General features: G+C 46.1%; 1 pseudogene; it reads left to right on the top strand.

Annotated features, from left to right (window-relative positions):
- The first annotated feature begins 5261 nt into the window (after nucleotides 1-5261).
- LOC102973820 (ectonucleotide pyrophosphatase/phosphodiesterase family member 7-like) overlaps nucleotides 5262-19923 on the top strand; it is a 28110-nt pseudogene continuing 13448 nt past the window's right edge.

Genomic DNA, 19923 nt, shown 5'->3' with positions numbered 1-19923 from the left:
CCCAGACTAAAACTCGCCATGTTGGCCTTCTTCCCTTCCTTGAATCACTTCCCCACTCCCTTATGGGTGCTCCCTGGAGTCACCTCTCAAATAAACCACTTGCACTCCCATCCTTGTTTTAGGGTCTGCTTTTTTAATATATATAAATTTATATGTTTTATTTATTTATTTTTGGCTGTGTTGGATCATCATTGCTGCACGCGGGCTTTCTCTAGTTGTGGAGAGCGGGGGCTACTCTTCGTTGCAGTGCACGGGCTTCTCATTGCGGTGGCTTCTCTTGTTGCGGAGCACGGGCTCTAGGCATGCGGGCTTCAGTAGTTGTGGCTCACGGGCTCTAGAGTGTAGGCTCAGTAGTTGTGGCGCAAGGGCTTAGTTGCTCCATGGCATGTGGGATCTTCCCAGACCAGGCATCGAACCTGTGTCCCCTGCACTGGCAAGTGGATTCGTAACCACTGTGTCACCAGGGAAGTCCCTCAGGGTCAGCTTTGAGGGAAAACCAGACTAAAACATAGTCCCTTTTCTTACCTACACTAGTAAGATGTGGGTTTCTGTCACTTACAACCAAGAGTTCTGACTATTACCTTCTGTTGGGATGATTCCTATAATGTGTTTGGAAATTTCTCCAACTCCACTCTAGTAACTATGTCATAAATATGTAGATTTCTTAACAAAGTTTAATGGGATTCTTGATCAACCGTAAGTTTCACAAAATGCACTGCACTTCTGTAACAATTCCCAGTGACTGATATAACTGCCATGAAAAAGAAAGTAAGAGTCAGAGATGGTTCTACTGGGCTGGCAAAGAAGAATCTAGTCCAGAATGGCATGGGTGGGAGATGCTTCTGGAACTGTGGGACCCTCAAGCCTGCATGACCCACATCTGAGTACTAGGACAGCTTGAAAACATAGTGGCCAGGAAGAGATTTACTCTCTCCTCCATATTTCATCTGCCACCCCATCCAAAGTGCTCAATAAATATTTGCTAAAACAGATGATGGATTTATACCTTCCAAACCAGAGCTCACCAAAGAGAAACCAAGATACAGTGCAATGCTGTGACCACAAACATCATAGTGACTACAATTAGAATTCTCTCTAGCCAGTCATCTGGCTAGTAATCAACTAAGCTCTGCTGATTACACAAAATGTTGCACTTTGGGGAAGTTTCAGTGGACATGGTGGATTGCTGCATGACTGCTGGCTGTTTTTTATGTGTTTTATGTGTTTTTATGTTTTTCCAGAATATTGAGATATATATGTGTTGTCCCTAAAAGGGCCTAAGTGATTAATATACAATTCCCAAAGAGCCAAACTACTTAGTTCCAGTATTCACATTCCCTTGGAGAATCTACATACCAGGGACTCAGAGTTCTCTCCTGACCAAAGAACGCCTGGCCTTGGACAGTCCTGATCCTGGAAACAACAGCTCCCTTCCAGGCCTGGCTTCCCCAGAGTAGCATACGTTGTTCTTTGCCACCAAGTGTATCCAGGGACGCAAACTAAAGATAATGATGCTTTATTGGCCCTCAATCATCTGTCTTTTCCACGTGTTGGAAGGAGTGCCAAGTCCAATTTGTCCAAGCACAAAATAGCATATTGGCATCATTAGATCAGATAAAGAAAGTATCAGTAGCAATTTATTATTGTACTGAAAGTAACTAACATTTGTTGAGCACTTACCAGTACTAAGGACCCATGTAAGTGCTTACCTGCTGCATTAGCCAGGACAGACTAGGTTATGCCACAATAACAAATTAACCCCAAAATCTCAGTGGCTTGGCAACAGAGGCTGACTTCTCACATTCCATGTCCACCACGGGTTAGCTGGGGACTATGATCTATTTGGTCACTCAGAGACCCAGAATGATGGCACTCTACCATCTCAATGCAAGGCTTCCACACTTACTGTGGCAGGGGATGAGAGGGTGAGATGGTTATGCACCAGCCCTTGAAAGCTTCAGGCTGGAAGTCATAGATGTGGCTTCCACTCAAAACACATGGCCCACGATTACAAGGGGACTGGGAAGTAAGGGGGTGCATGTGGATATCCCATGAGCAGTAAGCATTCCTGTCAACATGCATCATCTCATTGGAGCTTCACAACCTCAGGAAATATATCATTATTCCTTTTTACAGAGAAAGAAACAGAGGCACAGAGAGGTTATGAGATTTGCCCCAAGTGTAAAATGTAAGCCCAGAGCAGAGATGTGAGCCCAGGCCTGCAAGCTGCAAAATACCCTCAACTGCTTTGCTGCATACTCATCACAAAATTCTACAAAATCCCCTTGTATAGCAAAACACCGTGCTAATTAATAAGAGAGGCCAAGTTATGCAAATACAAAATGGAGCACCCGACACACCACCTCCTCACCCCAAAAATTCAACCTAAGCAAATACTTGGAACAGAATTCTCAGGCAATTTCAGGAAGAGGGAAATGGGTCATCTCATCTGGGTCTGATATCCAGCCCACAGTCCACCCACATCAAAATAAAAACCTTCTGAAAACTTCACCTGAAAACCTAGGCAGACTGTCACCTCCTGTCACTAGAAAACCCACTGGGGACATCTTTATACAATTCACAGATCTTTCCAAAGCTGCAAAGGTAAATGTCATCCATGTACCTGTAGAAAGCAGCCACAGGCAGATCTGTTAGGAGACTGTTGTCATATCTGGATGAGCGGCTGAGTGAAGATGCTTCCAACAGGCTAATTCTTCCCAGCCTGCAAAACTCAATTCTAGCACCACCTCCTCCAGGGAGCCCTCCTCTTTGTGGCTTCTCCAAGTTAGGACCCTCTCCCTGTTCTCCTGTGTCACCTCCCATTCACACCTCTGACAGGAGCCCCCTTATTTGTCTGCCTGTCCCCTGGACTCTGAGCCACCCACAGGCAACCTCGGCATCTATACTTCTGTGCCTCTGACACCTGACACATAGTGTGTGCTCAATAAATGTGGGGTGGATGGATGGATGCTTAAGCCTGTTCCCTTGGGGAATTTAAACCCCTATGTGTAGCAAATGTGTAGCCAAGTATTAAAATTACAGTCCCAGCCTCACTTCTGCTGTATGACCTTGAGAGGTTCTATAGCCTCTCTGAGCTGTTTATTCAGCTACAAAGTAAAAACCACTTCATAGGGCTTCCCTGGTGGCGCAGTGGTTGGGAGTCTGCCTGCCGATGCAGGGGACACGGGTTCGTGCCCCGGTCTGGGAGGATCCCACGTGCCGCGGAGCGGCTGGGCCCGTGAGCCATGGCCGCTGGGCCTGCGCATCCGGAGCCTGTGCTCCGCAACGGGAGAGGCCACAACAGTGAGAGGCCTGCGTACCGCAAAAAAGAAAAAAAAAAAAAAAAAAAAGATTTAAAAAAAAAACCACTTCATAAATATGTTGAAAAACTTAAGTGGAAAGCAGAGGGTATTGAAACAAAAGCTCATACACAAATGTTCACAGCCAGATTATTCACAATAGTCAAAAGGTGGAAACAACCCAAATGTCCATCAGCTGGTGAATGGATATATAAAAATATTATTCAGCCATGAAATGGAATGAAGTGCTGACACATGCTACAACATGAATGAACCTTGAAAACATGGTGCTCAGTATAAGAAGCCAGACACAAACGGCCAAATATTATGTGATTCCATTTATATGAAATGTCCAGAATAGGTAAATCCAAACAGACAGAAAGCAGATTAGTGGTTGCTAGGGGCTGGGGGAGGGAGGAATGAGGAGTGACTGCTAATGGGTATGAAGTTTCCTTTTGGGTGATGAAAATAGTCTGAAACTAGATAGTGGTAATGGTGGCACAGCACTGTGAATGTACTAAATGTCACTAAATTTGTCCACCTGCAAATGATTAAAATGGTAATTTTTTTTAATCTCAAAGAGAAATCTGAACTCCCATGTTTATTGCAGCATTATTCACAATAGCTAAGGTATGGAAGAAACCTAAGGGCCTGTCAATGGATGAACCGATAAAGAAAATGTGATACTCTCTCTTTCTCTCTCTCTCTCTCTCTCTCTCTCCCTCACACACACACACACACACACACACAACACTGAAATATGATTCAGCCTTAAAAAAGAAGGAAATCTTGTCAATTGCAACAACATAAATGAACATGGAGGGCATTATGCTAAATGAAATAAACCAGAGAAAGACAAATACTGCATGATATCAGTTATATGTGGAACCTGAAAAAAGAAATGGCAAGTTGAACTCATACAAACAAGAGTAGAATGGTCTTTTGCCTCCTCATATGAACTTTAGAATCAGTTTGTTAATAGCCATGAAATAACTTGTTGGAATTTTGATTGGGACTGCATTGAATCTATAGATTAAGTTGGGAAGAACTGACATTCTGATGATACTAAGCCTACACATCCATGAACATGAAACATCTCTCCATTTACTTAGTTCTTTGATTTCATTCAACAGAGTTTTCTAGTTTTCCTCATATAGATCTCATACATATTTTGTTAAATTTACGTTAAGTATTTCTCTACTTACATATATACACATATATATGATATATACATAATTAAATACATTGTTGTTATTACTAGTGTGAACAAACTATTACCTGTTAGATCAACTAAAAAGAAGGAAAACAAAAGTTTTAATTTTACATTTACCTTTACTTATTCCTTCTTTGATGTTCTTCCTTTCTTTATACAGAACCAAGTTTCTGACCTATAAAAAATGGTAAATTTTATTGTTACTGGACCCCAATTGATTTTCTGTAATTCTTATAGGGAATTTTCAACTAATAACCTTTCTAGGATTTCAAAAAAATTAAATGGGATAGAATAGATGATGTATATACAGTTCCCAGCCCTCTGGGCGCTCAATCCACAGTGGCTGTTTCCATAGTCATAATGAACAGTAATTTATTCTCCCTATAAAAACAGGCTATGTTGAGTAAAGGAAAGCTCCAATCTAATTTGTTCTCCAAATGTTCATAACAGTGGAATTCGTGTAAGAGTCCAAAATATTTCACACTGTTTGTCTTTTTTTATCGTGGTAAAATACACATAATATTTAGCACTTTTTACCATTTTAAAGTGCAGAGTGCAACGGCATTAAGTGCATTCACAGTGCTGTGCAGCCGCCACCACCATCCACCTCCAGAACTTTTCCATCATGTTGAATGTGCCAACTCGTTACGCTCCAGGTGTTCTGGGCCACAGCGGAGCTGGAGCAGAATTATCAATGTGGACTTTGATCAACTGCAGATTTTAAAAAAGGGAGGAAATGGAAGCAGGCCATGAACTCAGCGATGTGAGCGTGTGAGGCACTGGGGACATGACGGGGCCCAGGGCCCTCGCGCTGCTGCTGCCCGTCCTGTTAGGCTGGGCCAGCTGCCACCCCGTCCCAGGAGGAAGAGCTTCCACAAGGTGCTGCTGACCTCCTTTGATGGGTTCCGCTGGGACTACGACCAGGACATGGACACCCCCAACATGGACCACCTGGCCGGGAGGGCGTGAAGGCCAGGTACCTCACACCGCCCTTCATGACAATGACCTCCCCATCTCACTTCACCACCACCTCAGGTAAGCTCCGCCCTGCAGCCAGGCCATGATGCGGGCGGAAAACCCGCATCCATAGTTCCCTGAAACAGAGCTGATTCTCAGTCATCTCTGGGGAGACCAAGGCAGCCAGTGCCACTTGGGGTCACCCCCTGGAAGAAGCACTAGCTTAGAATACTAAGGGATGCACAGGGCTGTTTCTAGAACCCATGGCCTGCAGGCAGAATGGGGACCACGGCTGCAGCCTCTAAGGGATCTCCCCAATGCCCGGGCCCACCCTACCCTCCACCCCGCCTTTCACATCATGGCCGGTGATCTTTTTAAAAAGTAAATCATTAGGGCTTCCCTGGTGGCGCAGTGGTTGAGAGTCCGCCTGCCGATGCAGGGGACACGGGTTCGTGCCCCGGTCCGGGAAGATCCCACATGCCGCGGAGCGGCTGGGCCCGTGAGCCACGGCCGCTGGGCCTGCGCTCCGCAACGGGAGAGTCCACAACAGTGAGAAGCCCGCGTACCGCAAAAAAAAAAAAGTAAATCATTAAAAGAATTTTATAAAAATAATAAAATATTAAAGTTTAAAGTAATCAGTTAGATCAGGTTACTCCCCTACTTAATACTGGTGCATTGGAGGGACACATATGATCTTTGAAGAGAATTCAAATTTTGTCTTTCAGTGATCCAGAAGGTCCCCATGTCCTGGCCCCCGACCTGCTCTCTCCTGACCTTTCTCATCTCTCTTCCCCTCACAAGCTTCCCTCCAGATCACAAAGGTCCCCTGCCTGGGCCTCCAACCAGCTCCCACCGGCCTCAGGGCCTTTGCCTAAGCTGGTCCCTCCAGCTCACCTGGAGCATGTGGTCCAACAGGGGAGACAGACATTAGACAAGTAAACACACCAACAGATGTCATTACAAGTCAGAAAGGCACCAAGAAGGAAGAGAAGAGCTTCTTCAGGAGAAGACAGCAAGGGCAAATTGACTTGAACTCAGAGAGGCAGGGAAGGGTTCTCTGAGGAAGGAGCAGTTGAGCTGTGAGTGAAAGAGACCTCAGGAGTCCAGAGGAAGGAAAAGCATTCCAGGCAGAGGGAAGAGCATGTACAAGGTCTTTGTGACAGGAAAGAACGTGATTGTTCCAGAATCTCAGTTGCCACTAAGCAAATAAAGAGATTCCAATCTAAAAGAGAGGCAGAAAGACATTTACAAATTACTATACATAAAACAGATAACTAATAAGAACCTGCTGTATAGCACAGGGAACTCTACTCAATACTCTGTAATGGCCTATATGGGAAAAGGATCTTAAAAAAAAAAAATAGAGTGGATATATGTATATGTGTAATTGATTCACTTTGCTGTACACCTGAAACTAACACAACATTGCAAATCAACTACACTCCAATAAAAATTTGAGAATAGGGACTTCCCTGGTGGTGCAGTGGTTAAGAATCCGCCTGCCAATGCAGGGGACACGGGTTCGAGCCCTGGTCCGGGAAGATCCAACATACCTCAGAGCAACTAAGCCCGTGCGCCACAACTACTGAGCCCGCACTCTAGAGCCCTCGAGCCACAACTGCTGAGCCCACGCACCTGGACCCCGTACTCTGCAACAAGAGAAGCGACCACAATGAGAAGCCCACGCACTGCAAGGAACGGTAGCCCCGGCTCGTTGCATCTAGAGAAAGCCTGTGCATGGAAAAAAGACCCAACGCAGCCCAAAAATAAATTAATTAATTAATTTTTAAAAAAATAAAAATACTTAGCCCTACCACATAACAATTAAATAAAAATCTTTGAGGATGGGGGAAGAAAAGGAAAAAAAAATAAGAAAAGGAGGCAGTCAGGATGCAAAGGATTCCACTATAAGACTAACATTAGCTTCCATTTCTCAAATGTGAGCCTGATGCAGGGCTCTGTGCCAGGTGCTTTGCCTCCATTATCACCAGTACGATATTGCAAAGCAAGCGTTGTCCCCGGTCTACAGGTGAGAAAACGATGACTCAGCAAGGCTGAGTAACTGACCAGTCACTCGGTCAGAAAGTGGGAAAGGAAAAGCCAGCCTAGGAACAAGGGTGCCCCTGGCCACACAGAACTGGTTCTGCCCAGTTCTGAGCTGGGAACCTGCAGACCCCTCTAGCAGGGCAAGGAGGGGTGCTGGTAGCATGAACCTCAGCCCCACCCAGAGAGCCACTCACTGGGCTCCGAGGGCAGCTCTGGGAACCTCTGACATGATGGGCAAACTGCTGGTGCCTTTTTGCTGGAAGAGGTTTTCATCACTTCCACCTGACTCTCAAAGGTGCGTTTGAATCAGAAACTCAAAAAATAAAGCTGAGCAACCTCTCAGAGAGATTTTCTGAGAGAGATTTTCCTACATGTAAACTCTTCGAGAGGCAAGTCATTCGGGAACTATTAGCACCAGGAAGCAGGAACTAAAGAGCCCTTTTCTGGAGAAAGCGAACGCCACTTCCCAGCGACATTAACTTCATAAAGATCTCCCATGGGCAGACTCTGGGTCCCTGAATGCTGAAAATACAATAGGCACAAAATATTGTAAGGTAAGGCACGCTCACCTTTTATTTATTCCCAGAAGGCTTCTGATGAGAAGATACAAACAGTGAGAGCAAATTTTTTAAATTACAAAATCATCCCAACACCTCTCCTATATTCACTGCCAGCAGGGAATGGAAACCGGTACAGCTTCAGTGGAGCGTAATTTGGCAACATCCCATACAATTACAAATGCACAAACTTTCTTATTTGGCAATTCCACTTGTAGGACTCTATCCTACCATTACATACTTCCTTGGTGGAAAATGATGTACATACAAAGATATGCATTACATTAGTGTTTGTAAGAGCAAAAGAAAATAGAAACGTGACTATCCATCCAGAGGGGAGTGGCTAAGTAAAATACTGGACATGCACAGAATGGCATACTCTGTCACCTTTTTTTTTTTTTTTTTTTTTGTGGTATGCGGGCCTCCCTCTGCTGTGGCCTTTCCCGTTGCGGAGGACAGGCTCCGGACGCGCAGGCTCAGCGGCCATGGCTCATGGGCCCAGCCGCTCCGCGGCATGTGGGATCCTCCCAGACCGGGGCGCGAACCCGGTTCCCCTGCATCGGCAGGCAGATGCGCAACCGCTGCGCCACCAGGGAAGGCCTCTGTCACCTTTTAAAGAAAAACTGAGGAAGCTTTTTGTGTCCAGTAGGAAGTTATCTCCAAGATGGATTAAGTGACAAAAGATGCAAAGAATATGTGTAGCATGCATATATGTGTGTGTATAACATGTGTATAAATATGTGCATACAATTGCTTATAGATGCACAGAGGACCTCTGAAGAAATTGGTAACACTGATTCCTCCAGGAAGAGGACGAGGTAGAAGGGAGACTTTGGATTGTTCATCCTGTGTACCTTTTAGATCTTGGACCATGTGGATGTATTGCCTATAAATAACAAAATTTATATACATAAGGTACTCTTTTTAATTCACCCCTTATAGAAAAAACATGTTCCTCTGTCCCTCTTATTTATAACCGACCTGCCATTTATTGAGTTGGTGAAGAGTCACTGCTTTAAAACGGGTTTTGCAGCCTCAGCACTACTGACATTTGGGACCAGATGGTTCTCTGTGGTGGCAGCCATCCTGTGCACTGTGGGATGTTGAACAGCATCCCTGGTCTCTATCCTCTAGGTGCCAGGAGTGCCCCCTCCTCCCACGGTGACAACCAAGAATGTCCCCAGATATTGCCCAAAGCCACCTGGGAGACAAATTGGCCCCCAGCTGAAAACCCGTCTTTAGTTAATATATATATAAATTTATTTTATTTATTTATTTATTGGCTGCATTGGGTCTTCATTGCTGCGCTCAGGCTTTCTCTAGTTGAGGCGAGCGGGGTCTACTCTTCATTGTGATAAGCATGCTTCTCATTGCGGTGGCTTCTCTTGTTGCGGAGCACGGGCTCTAGGTGCGTGGGCTTCAGTAGTTGTGGCACAAGGGCTCAGTAGTTGTGGCTCACGGGCTCTTGAGCATAGACTCAGTAGTTGTGGTGCACAAGCTTAGTTGCTCCACAGCATGTGGGATCTTCCCGGACCAGGGCTTGAACCTGTGTCTCCTGCATTGGCAGGCAGATTCTTAACCACTGCACCATTAGGGAAGTCCTGAAAATCCCTGCCTTGAGTGGTTGAACCACTACCTGGCTTACAAAAATGCTCAGCAAGTACCACGATCATCATATCCTTCAATTCTTGTAACAGTGATAAGAAGTCAGAACAGTTGAGATATCCAAGGTCCATGAATGTACAAATCTCTCCCGAGGTCCCACAGCAGCTGAGGGGTAGAAGCAGGATTTGAACTCAGCCCTGGATGGTTCCAGACACTGGTCCTCAATCCTTGCCTCTAGAATGCCTACAGCCCTCCAGTGTCCTTCCTTCTAATTAAGTAGTCCAAAGGTATTCCAAATACCTTTAAATGTTGCACATCCTCAGAGCTCCCAGGCAACGGGTAGACACACTGAATATGTTGTATTAATGACACAGATGCCACCCTAGAACCAGCAAAAGCACCAGCACTTGTCTTCATGAGCTGGGCTCAAGCCGACCTCTGTATGACTCCAGTGTGGAAAAGCATCATCCGTAATAGAAAAAATCATGGATAAAAATTGGTGCTGCCGGCACCCAAAGACCTCTTCAGATTCCAAGGGTAGGCCTGACACAAAGTATGATAAAAGGGGCTCTCTGGGCCAAACGACTAATTAAATGGAGTTCTTACAAACACTTCAGGGCAAGTTAACTCGGAGGAGAGGTGAGGAAACGATGCTGCTTCCCTGATTCTCAGCTCAGCTGCACAAGGAGGTGGCTACCATAAGGGCTCAGGTCTGAGAAGCCACATAACCACCCCTTCAAGCTTCCTAGACAGAGTCCAAGGGGCCAGGGACCAGGTGGTCCCAGGCAGGGAGAGGCCATGCCCTGGGTATAAGACTTAGCTGACTTGGCTCGTTGGGTCAGAACTCTGGGTCCCCTGGGTCCACATCTGGGCAGCAGGGCCTCTCCGTGCCTGGGGGCTGTCAGGTGTGTGAATATCTGAGACCTCACCCCAGAGCTAGAATCACATGGACCCTCATCAGCTTTCCTGATGCTGGTGAAGAAAGTCTTCCCAGAGAATTTGTTAGAGGGCTTACAATGTATTCATCCTTTCAGTTGACAAATATTGTCTGAGCATCTCTGTTGGGCCAGGCAGTGTAGACGGTGGCCAGCTACACACTTACAAGTCTCCAGGGTCTGGCCATCTTTCTAGGGCTTGACGCACAGCTCGGGCTCCCGCCCCCTCTGCTCCCAAATCCCACAGATCTTTTGGGGGGGTTGTTTCCTTCTCTCTGGAGTTCCACCAGAGTAAAGGACAAACAGCCCCTTTCTTGGGGATCCTTCCACCTCTTTGCTTCCTCTCTCAGGGAATCAGACAGGAGAGATTTGCTCTTACTCCCCTGGGTCCCCCCCAAACCTTCCTCTACACCCGAACTCCTCCATGGCTCCCACAATGGACACCCCAAAGCCAGAAGGAGTCTCTGCTTTCTCCACTTTCTCCCATGGCATCCCTTCCTCGAAGCATGAAAAACAAAAATCCTGACTGTGTGAATGAAGGAAAGAATAAGGGAGAGAGGATTTTAAAAATAAAGCTGACTATTAATTCAAAATATCCCACCTCATCATCTCTTCACATGAGAAAATCTTTGCATCTTTATAAAGGGTGTGTTTTTCCTCCAAGTATTTGCCCCCCAGCACCACCTGCAAGACAGTGGAAGTGAGGCCTCTGTCTAGGGTGGAGGCTCCCAAGACCTGACACTGGGGGCGATGTTCTCCCTCCAGCTCCCAGGGCTGGGCACTGGGCAGGTCTGCATGTTGCTCAAACTGCTCTTCTCTCTCCTAAGGGCAATTACTTCCTCCAAGGTAGTTTTCTTCTTCCCACCTGGCTCTATCCCCCACCCTTCATCATCCCCCACCTCCATGTACACACACACACACACACACACACACACACACACACACACACAAACACACACACACAGGGGTCTTGGACACAGCACCTGGTAGTTCCTTAAAATGGAATGCCATATTCATTTTCTATGGCTGCATAAAAATTTACCACAAACTTCGCAACTTAGAACAACACCCATTTATTATCTCTCTGTCATCAGGAGTCCGAGCATAGCTGAATTTAGTCCTCTGCTCAGGGTCTCACAAGGCTGCAATCAAGGTGCTGGCTGAGGTGGTGTCTCATCTGAGGCTCGGAGTCCTCTCCCAAGCTCACACAACTGTTGGAAGACTTCATTTCCTTGCAGCTGTAGAACCCATGGCAGCTTGGGTCCAGACCCTCTACTAAGAGCACACCTGAGGAGGTCAGGCCCACCTGGGATAATCTCCCTTTGGATTAACTCAAAGTGAACTGATTAGGGCCCTTAGTTACATCTGCAAAATCCCTTCAAGTTTTCCATGTCTGCTGGTTAGAAGCCAGCCACGGGTCCACCCATGTGCAAGGGGAGGGAATTATACAAGGCGTATATATCCGAGGCAGGAATCTTGGGGCCATCTTAATTCTGCCTACCATGAATAGGTCTTGGATGGGACTCAGACAACCAGGGGGTGAGCATCAGTCTTTGTGTAAAGGCAACAGGTAACAGGATGATGCCCCAGCATGGAGCTCCAGAAAGCCCCAGAATTATGGTCTAACCCTGGAGGCCCAGGGGCCGATACAAGAGGGGCACTAACTGAGCATGGAGGCTGGACACCCCACATCACAGTCTCCACATCCATAGGAGACCCTCTCTATTGCTTAGGCAAAGGCGATGATAATGATGATGATTTTGAAGGAGGAGGAGGAGGAGGAGGAAGAGGAAGATTATTAATTTGAAAGTACTTATACTAATCTCCTAGGGCTGCCATAACAAAGCACCACAAACTATGTGGCTTAAAACAACAGAAATTTATTGTCTCACAGTCTAGAGGCCAGAAGTTTGAAATAAAGGTGTCGATAGAGCAATACTCCCTCTGAAAGCTGTAGGGGATCCTTTGTCTCTTCCTAGCTTCTTGTGGTTCGCTGGTGATCTGTGGCATTCCTTGGCTTGTAGATGCATCCCTCCAACCCTCCATCCAAACCATGGAGTTCTTCCTGTGTCTCTGTCTTCACATGATCATCTTACTATAAGAACACCAGTCACTCAGATTAGGGGCCCACCCTACTCTAGTAGAACCTCACCTCGACAATGACCCTGTTTCCAAATAAGGTCACATTCTGAGGCTCTGGGGTTTAGGACTCCAACATATCTTTTTTGAGGAGCACAGTTCAAACCATAACACATAATTAATTGATAGTTACAGGTATGGCTACATCCAGATCCTCAAATTATATCATCAGAACGATCGAGCTCTCTCTTTACTTCTCCCTCTCCTCCTCTCTATTTCTCTTTCCTAAGAGTGACCACAAAATTCCCAAGATTGACTCTCATTGGACCAATTTGCTTCTCAGCACCAATCTCTGTGGGAGGGTGGAATGATGCTGACCACCCAAGCTGGGACCACATGCCCACCCCCAGATCAGCGTGGGGAATGGCAAGTCCCACACAAACCACGTCACCCATTGTGGGGGGATGGTAGTGGGTCCCAAGTGGAAAGTCAGGGACTGCTATCAGAGGGAGGAACAATGGAGGAAGGACTGGCAGAAAGCTAGTGATCTATCAGCCAGCCTGAGCCCAACAGTGTGGGGATGGGTTGAGTTGCAGTCGATGACCCAGAGTACTACTGAGTCCCAAGAAACCCCAACTCCATCCATGGGGCTGCCCACAGGGCATGGGCTCCCAGTGGATTCAGTGACCACACCTCCCAGCACTGTCCCTCTGTGTCCCTGAACTCTGTCATAATTTCCCTCAGACCTTGCCGAAATGAAAAGCCATTCTCTGAGGGTGAGCAGCTCATTCTGCTAGTTTAAGTCATGCAATTCCCTCTCTCTCTACAGAGGCCTGTACTTACTGCTCCATCACTGGTAATGACAATGAACATTTTCGCAATCACAGTTTTTATTGCAAAGTGACTGAAGACCAGAAAGAATAAGTTATGCTGCTGAAACTAAGGAAATCCCGCCAAGCAAATAGTGGGTGGATAGGAAGTCTTATGGCAGCAGCGTGTATTTCCTCCCCCAAGGAACTGATTGAAAATAAGAAGCTATCACCACCATGTTTCAAACAAAAGCCATGATATTCTAATCTGACAATTTTAGATCTAGTCAAATGGATATGGCCCAGGGATGAAAAGGAGACGTTCCATAACAAGACGATGGTCTAGAATAATGCAAGTGAGGTCCTCACAGTTCCACATTTCCTCTTTTCTTGAAAGGACACTCGCTGGCATGCTCAGGGCTCATGGTGGTCAGAAATAAAGTCTCTCCCAGTTCCAGAACCCCCAGGGCAACCCCAAAATTGGAGCAACCACTTATACCTGTGTAGACCGTGTACTGCGCAATTCTGAAAGGGTTGTTTTCATGAATACTATGTGGATGGTGTCCCCTGAAGGTGTGCAGGGCACAACTTGCACAAATGAGCAGTCACTTATATTCTATCCCACAATTAACTTACAAGAAGTAAAAATTCCTCAGAGATGCTATAATCAGTCATGAGTCCACCTCTCCTTCATGGGACAGAGCAAAGAAAGTGTGGCGAAATACACTTGGATGATCTTTAAGACTAGATCAGGGTTTCTCAACGTCCCGCTATTGATATTTGGGGCCAGATCTTTCTTTGTCTTGGGGGAGCCGTCCTGTGCGTTGTGGAGTGTTTAGCAGCATCCCTGGCCTCTACTCACTAGATTCCAGCAGCATCCCTCTCCTAGCTGTGCCTATCAAAAATGTCTCCAGACACTGCCCCATGTTCCTTGGGAGGTAAAAATCACCCTAATTGAGAACCTCTGGACTAGATGTGTAATATGCAAATCACATGTAAATCAGAGAGCCGAAGGTCACATACATGATACTCTAGCCAGTGGACAAAAAATCTGAAAGAGGTAAGAGAGGTAGGGGAAAGAGAAAGGAAATTAAATTCCTGCTGCCGGTAACAACACAAGCCCAGCAGATGTTGTTGGAAACCCAGTTAGAAGATGCCATAAACCTTAATCAGCTCCCATCCTGCTCCCCCAGAAACAACTTTCTGCTGAAAAAGTCCTGAAAGCCAGCAAAACCACAAACATGAACAAACAGGCCAAAGAAAACCACAGACTGAGATAGAAAAGATGTCCCTCCAACACCAGCCATTTCCATGAAGGGATAAAAATGGATTCATGGAAAAAAACTGAAAATAAGGAAGGCTGGGAAACCAGGATATTCCCTAACTTTTCACTATGGAAATTTCCCACCTTGCAGAAAAAAGCAGAGAAAATTGCACAATGAAGCCGTGTGTACCTAGCACTGAACTGCAAAAATGTGTCCACATTTTGCCAGTCTTGTTCCATTGTCCTCACCCAAGGCCCTGTCTTTCCTCCTTCCTTCCTTCTTTCCTTCCTTGAATCTTTTACAGCAAATTTCAGACATCATGTCATATTATGCATAACACATCAGCATGCAGTTCTAACCTAAGGGTTTGGTCTGTTTTTACAAAACCTCCATGTCGTATTTAACAGATTTGACATGAAGAAACTAGGATACTTGGAGAAAAGATCTGATTGACACCTTAGAGTTTCTCCTACTAGTGCTTCTCAAATCTGAACGTGTATATGAATCACCCAGGGATCTGGTTAAAATGCAGACTCTGGTTCAGTGGGTCTGGGGTGGGGCCTGAGAGTCTACATTTCCAACAAGCTCCCAGGTGATGCCAGTGCTGCAGGTCCATGCATCACACAGAGGAAGGGCTGGCCCAAAACACCAGAGCAGTGGAGCAAAAAATCATGACTTCTCGGGATTCCAAGGCCTTAAATGAGAGGAGAAACTGGAACCACTGGAGACTGAGGGCTCAGGTGTATTCATTTCTTGCAGCTGCTGTAACAAAGTACCATAAACTGGGTGGCTTAAAGCAACAAAAAGTCTGGAGGCCAGTAGTCCAAAATCAAGGTGTCAGGGGGCTGTGCTCCCTCCAGAGGCTCCAGGGAAGAAGCCTTCCTTGCCTCTTCCAATTCTGATGGCTGCCGGCATTCCTGGGCTTGTGGCCACATCACTCCAATCTCTGCTTCTGTGGTCACGTTGCCTTTTCTGTCTGTGCCTTCTCCTCTTCTGCCTCTTGTAAGGACACTTATCTTTGCACTTAGAGCCCACACAGATATTCTAGGATAATCTCCTCATCTCAAAATCCTTAACTGAATTACAACTGCAAAGACCCTGTTTCCAAATAAGGCAACACTCACAGGTTCTGAGAATAAGAATATGGACATATCCTTGGGGAGGGGTGGGGGGCACCATTCAGCCTACTACACCAGTAAGAGGGGGAAATCAAGTGAGAAAAAAATGCAGAAGAGAGGGGAGATCCCGTTTCTGTGACAGCGGCCAGTAAGGCAGGCCAAGGGTAGAACTGTGTGTTAACAGAGTTCCCAGATAGAACGCAAGTGCAGCCGTCTGCTTCCGGCTTCTTGAAGAGAGAACGTTTCTGTTCCTGACAGCCGATTAAAGGAAGAGGTGGGGAGTGAGGAAGCCATTCTCTGTTGGCCTAGTTCCTGAGGAATCGTGCCTCTGCCTTAGGGCCATTCTCAAGTCTTGTTCAAGGACAGAATGATTTATTGATGGCCATAATTAAAAAGCAATGCCAAAAAAGAAGCAGTCAGCACTTTACATCTGCACTTACACATGAACAAGAGCGGTTTGGTAAAATGGGCACTAGGGTCTTATTTCCCCATCCAGAAAAGGGCTCTCATCGTGGGGTGTCCTGTTGGGGTCAAGCCGCATGTCTGCAGCAGGAGTTGATAAGGTTTTAAATTTCAGCTGGTGCACTGAGCCACCTGTTCTCATCCCCAGCACTTTTATTACAGGTCTAGTGGATCATCAGTGGGTGGCACTCTGGATGTGTAGACTTGGGTAAGTGTGGTTTTGAGCCCCAGTGGGGGCTGTTTTTCCACCAGTGTCTTGGCTGCAGGTCTGAATGAGCTTGTCTGCTTGAGATTGGAGCACTGGGTTGATTTGATTTAAGGTGGTTGGTTGACTTGATTTAGCAGCTGTTCTTCCTCATTCATTTCATACTAGCTGGTTAATAAGACCTTTCTTCTTTGGTTTGGGGAATGTGAACTTAATGAAGCACTGGACCCCACAAATCGCGAGGAAAATGAAGACATGTTTACAGCTTAATATGGTAGGTTGGTTCAAAGGAACTACTGAATGAAACAAGTAGGTCCTTAAAATATTGTTAAACAACTGAATGCATGATAAAGTGTGTCTATGCCCAAATGGTCTATTGGCAAATAGTTACTGTTCCACCTGAAAATTAGTAGGTAAGAATTGAGCAAATGTTTGCGGGTGGTGGGGGGGGGGATGCTCTTATTGAGTATATTAGGTTATGCATTTTATTTTAATTCCACTAAAGGTTTATTTTATAGGTTTATTTAATGATTTAACTATTATGTATAGGTTTATTTTCATCCCACTACAGTATTTTTTTCCCAAGTTGACTTTGGACTAAATCAAGGTCTGCTTCCTACTTCTTCAGTTTGTACCTGGCCGCCTACATATGGGGCAGAGGATGGGAGGGAATTTGTTCAATTAAATCCAACAAACATTTGTTGAATGCCTACTAAGGGCAAAGGTCTCTGCTTTGTGCCAGGGAGACACCAAAATAAATAAGGCACAGCCCTACTCTCAGCCACGTCAGGGAGCAACAGTTGTAAGAAACAGAAGGCAAGGCTCTAACAGGCAAACTCATGAGCACGGGAACCAAATTAGAGGGAATCAGGGAATAGAAACTGCAATTATAGAAACCAAACTTCCTCCTCTGGCTCTCAGAAGACCTGTGGTCTTTCTTATCAGCCCCATGGGCTTTCTTGTCTCTGCTTCCCTCGCTCGTGACCGCCTTTCTCTTTTCACTACTGGTTCCTCATGGGAGACAGCAGAGCCCACCACCAGCTGGTTAGTTACTGTGTCTCTTGGTTCAAGTCTTGAGAAAGACAGAATTGGGTTTCCGGCCAACCAACTGAACATAGGGAGGAGACTTGGTACAAATACGGTGCCTAAACCTGCCTTTCAGCAGGGCCTACGAGTAGGGGAATTCCAAGAGAAAATACCTGTGAGTACTGCAGGCACCAACACACTCTATTTTTTAACTCTCTCCCGCCCCCTAGAGTGTAAATACCATGAGACAGTTTACGATAGTACTTGGCTCAAAATATTTGAGAAAGGGAGGGAGAAAGGAAGGGGTTGGATCAAACTCTAGACTTCCTGGTTTCCTAAATTCACTGTACAAGTATTTGTAAATAAATAAACATCAGTCCCTGAGAACCAGGGGAAGGAGTTGAATCTAGCTGGGTTCTTTCCCAGACCTGAAATGCTCAGCTGGGTGAAATACCTGTACCTTGCCATAACTGATACAGTGTGGGAGTATGCATTGTACCCTGATTAAAGCATAATTAGCAAGCAGCAGGAATCCCATTCACTAGGAGAGCTCATCCTACTTCCTGTTTCACTTGCATAATTACCCACATCGCCAGACACTGAAATGACAGTAATGACAGACTCTCAGAATGATACAGCCAGAAAGGCCCTTGGAAACCATTAACCACACTCATTCTACATACGGGGAAACTGAGGCCCAGAGAGAGAGCAAGGGCTTACAAGAGCCAAGGCCAGGTGTCCTGCCTCCAAGCCCAGCCCCACTTGTGCAGCATCATGTGACCCAAGTGAAACCAGCTCCTTTGCAGTCTCTGGAACTCCAGGCACAGCCAACACTATCGCCTTCACGTAGTTTTTCCAGCCAGGTCCCCCCATGGTCTCCAGAATAGAAAATGCAATTCAAGTAAAACCATGATAGCTGCTCCCTGCAGCTGCTTGTTTCTTAGCTTCCCCTCTCCTCGGTCTTCTTTTGCCCACGTTCCATAACTGGCCCTTGACCAGGATAAAGAGGCCTAAGAGGCGGGAAGGAGGAACTGACAGCGCAGTGGGAACTCTGCTGGGTCTCATGAGTGGTCCCCAGCCACCAGTTGGATTTAGAACATGCCTTTAAGTATCAGCGTGGAAATAACCCAAACACCATGGAGACAGTTCCCTTTGTACAATTACTGGGATGAGCCATGCCACAGAATGGAAGGGTCATGCTCCCTGAGCTCATTTTAGGTTAGTTGTTTGAAACTTGGGTAATATCGCTTCGAGGGGAAAATGGATTCTATGATTGATTCCCAGGCTAGCCTACTTAACTGATATTATAACTGACCTCTGGGTCCCAGGGCATGGAAGCCAGAATCCACAGGGTGCAGGAAGAGGAAGTTTCTTTGCCTGTGGCTTCTCCAATCCCTCCTGCCACGTCCTCCCAGTGGCTCTGGACCCCCATATTTCCCCAGATACCAGAGTGATCCAGGTTCTGATGGCTGCCTGCCCTCCCCCTGGTCCCTTAAGGAGGGGGGCAGTGGGCTACTGTCAACCCAGATTTTGGAGCAAGGGGCAGTCTGCTGGAACTAATCCACATGCAAGTGTGAATGACAAACAGACCCTGAACCAGTGGTTCTGACATGTCAGCGGGCACTAAAACCACCTGGAGAGGTTGTTAAAATGCAGACTCCTGGACCCCACCCCATGACTGTAAATTCAGCAAGGGCTACAGTGGGGACCCGGGAATCTGTGTTTTTAACAAGCTACTCAATTGATTCTAATGTTGATGGTAGAAAATACCATGGAGAAACACTATAACAGGTGAAATGGCAGGTGTTCATAATTCCGGAGGGATTTTTCTCTTTACTGGGTGGAGAGTCACATAGACCAGGATTCAGGACACTACAGGTTTTAAAAAAAAAAAAAAAAAAAAAAAAAGGCAAAGGAGCGCTCCCTGGGTGAATTATCTCTGTGCTTCCATGTTGTCTGCTACGATGGCATGGCTCAGCCATCAGGAAGCTGTAACAACAAGAGGGTTTCTTGTAGATTTCAAGAGCCTTCCATTATTCATTTGTGAGGCTCCAAAGATTCTTGCCCATTTGGCTTCTACCTACCCCTAACAGAGTACTCTCACTCATGGTAGTCACAGGATGCAATGCTCAACATCATCAGGCATTTCTGAAATGCAACTAAAAACCACAATGAGATACTGACACCTGCTAAGTTGCCCACAATCAAAAAAAGGAAAACAGCAAGTGTTGGCAAGGATGTGGGGAAACTGGAACACTTGAACATTGGTAGTGGAAATGTAAAATGATGCAGCCACTGTGGAAAATAGTTTGGTAGTTCCTCAAAAAGTTAAACATAGAGTTACCAT

Source organism: Physeter macrocephalus, chromosome 14 (assembly GCF_002837175.3).
Source record: "Physeter macrocephalus isolate SW-GA chromosome 14, ASM283717v5, whole genome shotgun sequence".
NCBI classification, from domain to species: domain Eukaryota; kingdom Metazoa; phylum Chordata; class Mammalia; order Artiodactyla; family Physeteridae; genus Physeter; species Physeter macrocephalus.
Note: the sequence above shows the minus strand (reverse complement) of the source record. Positions and strands in the feature narration are given on the sequence as shown.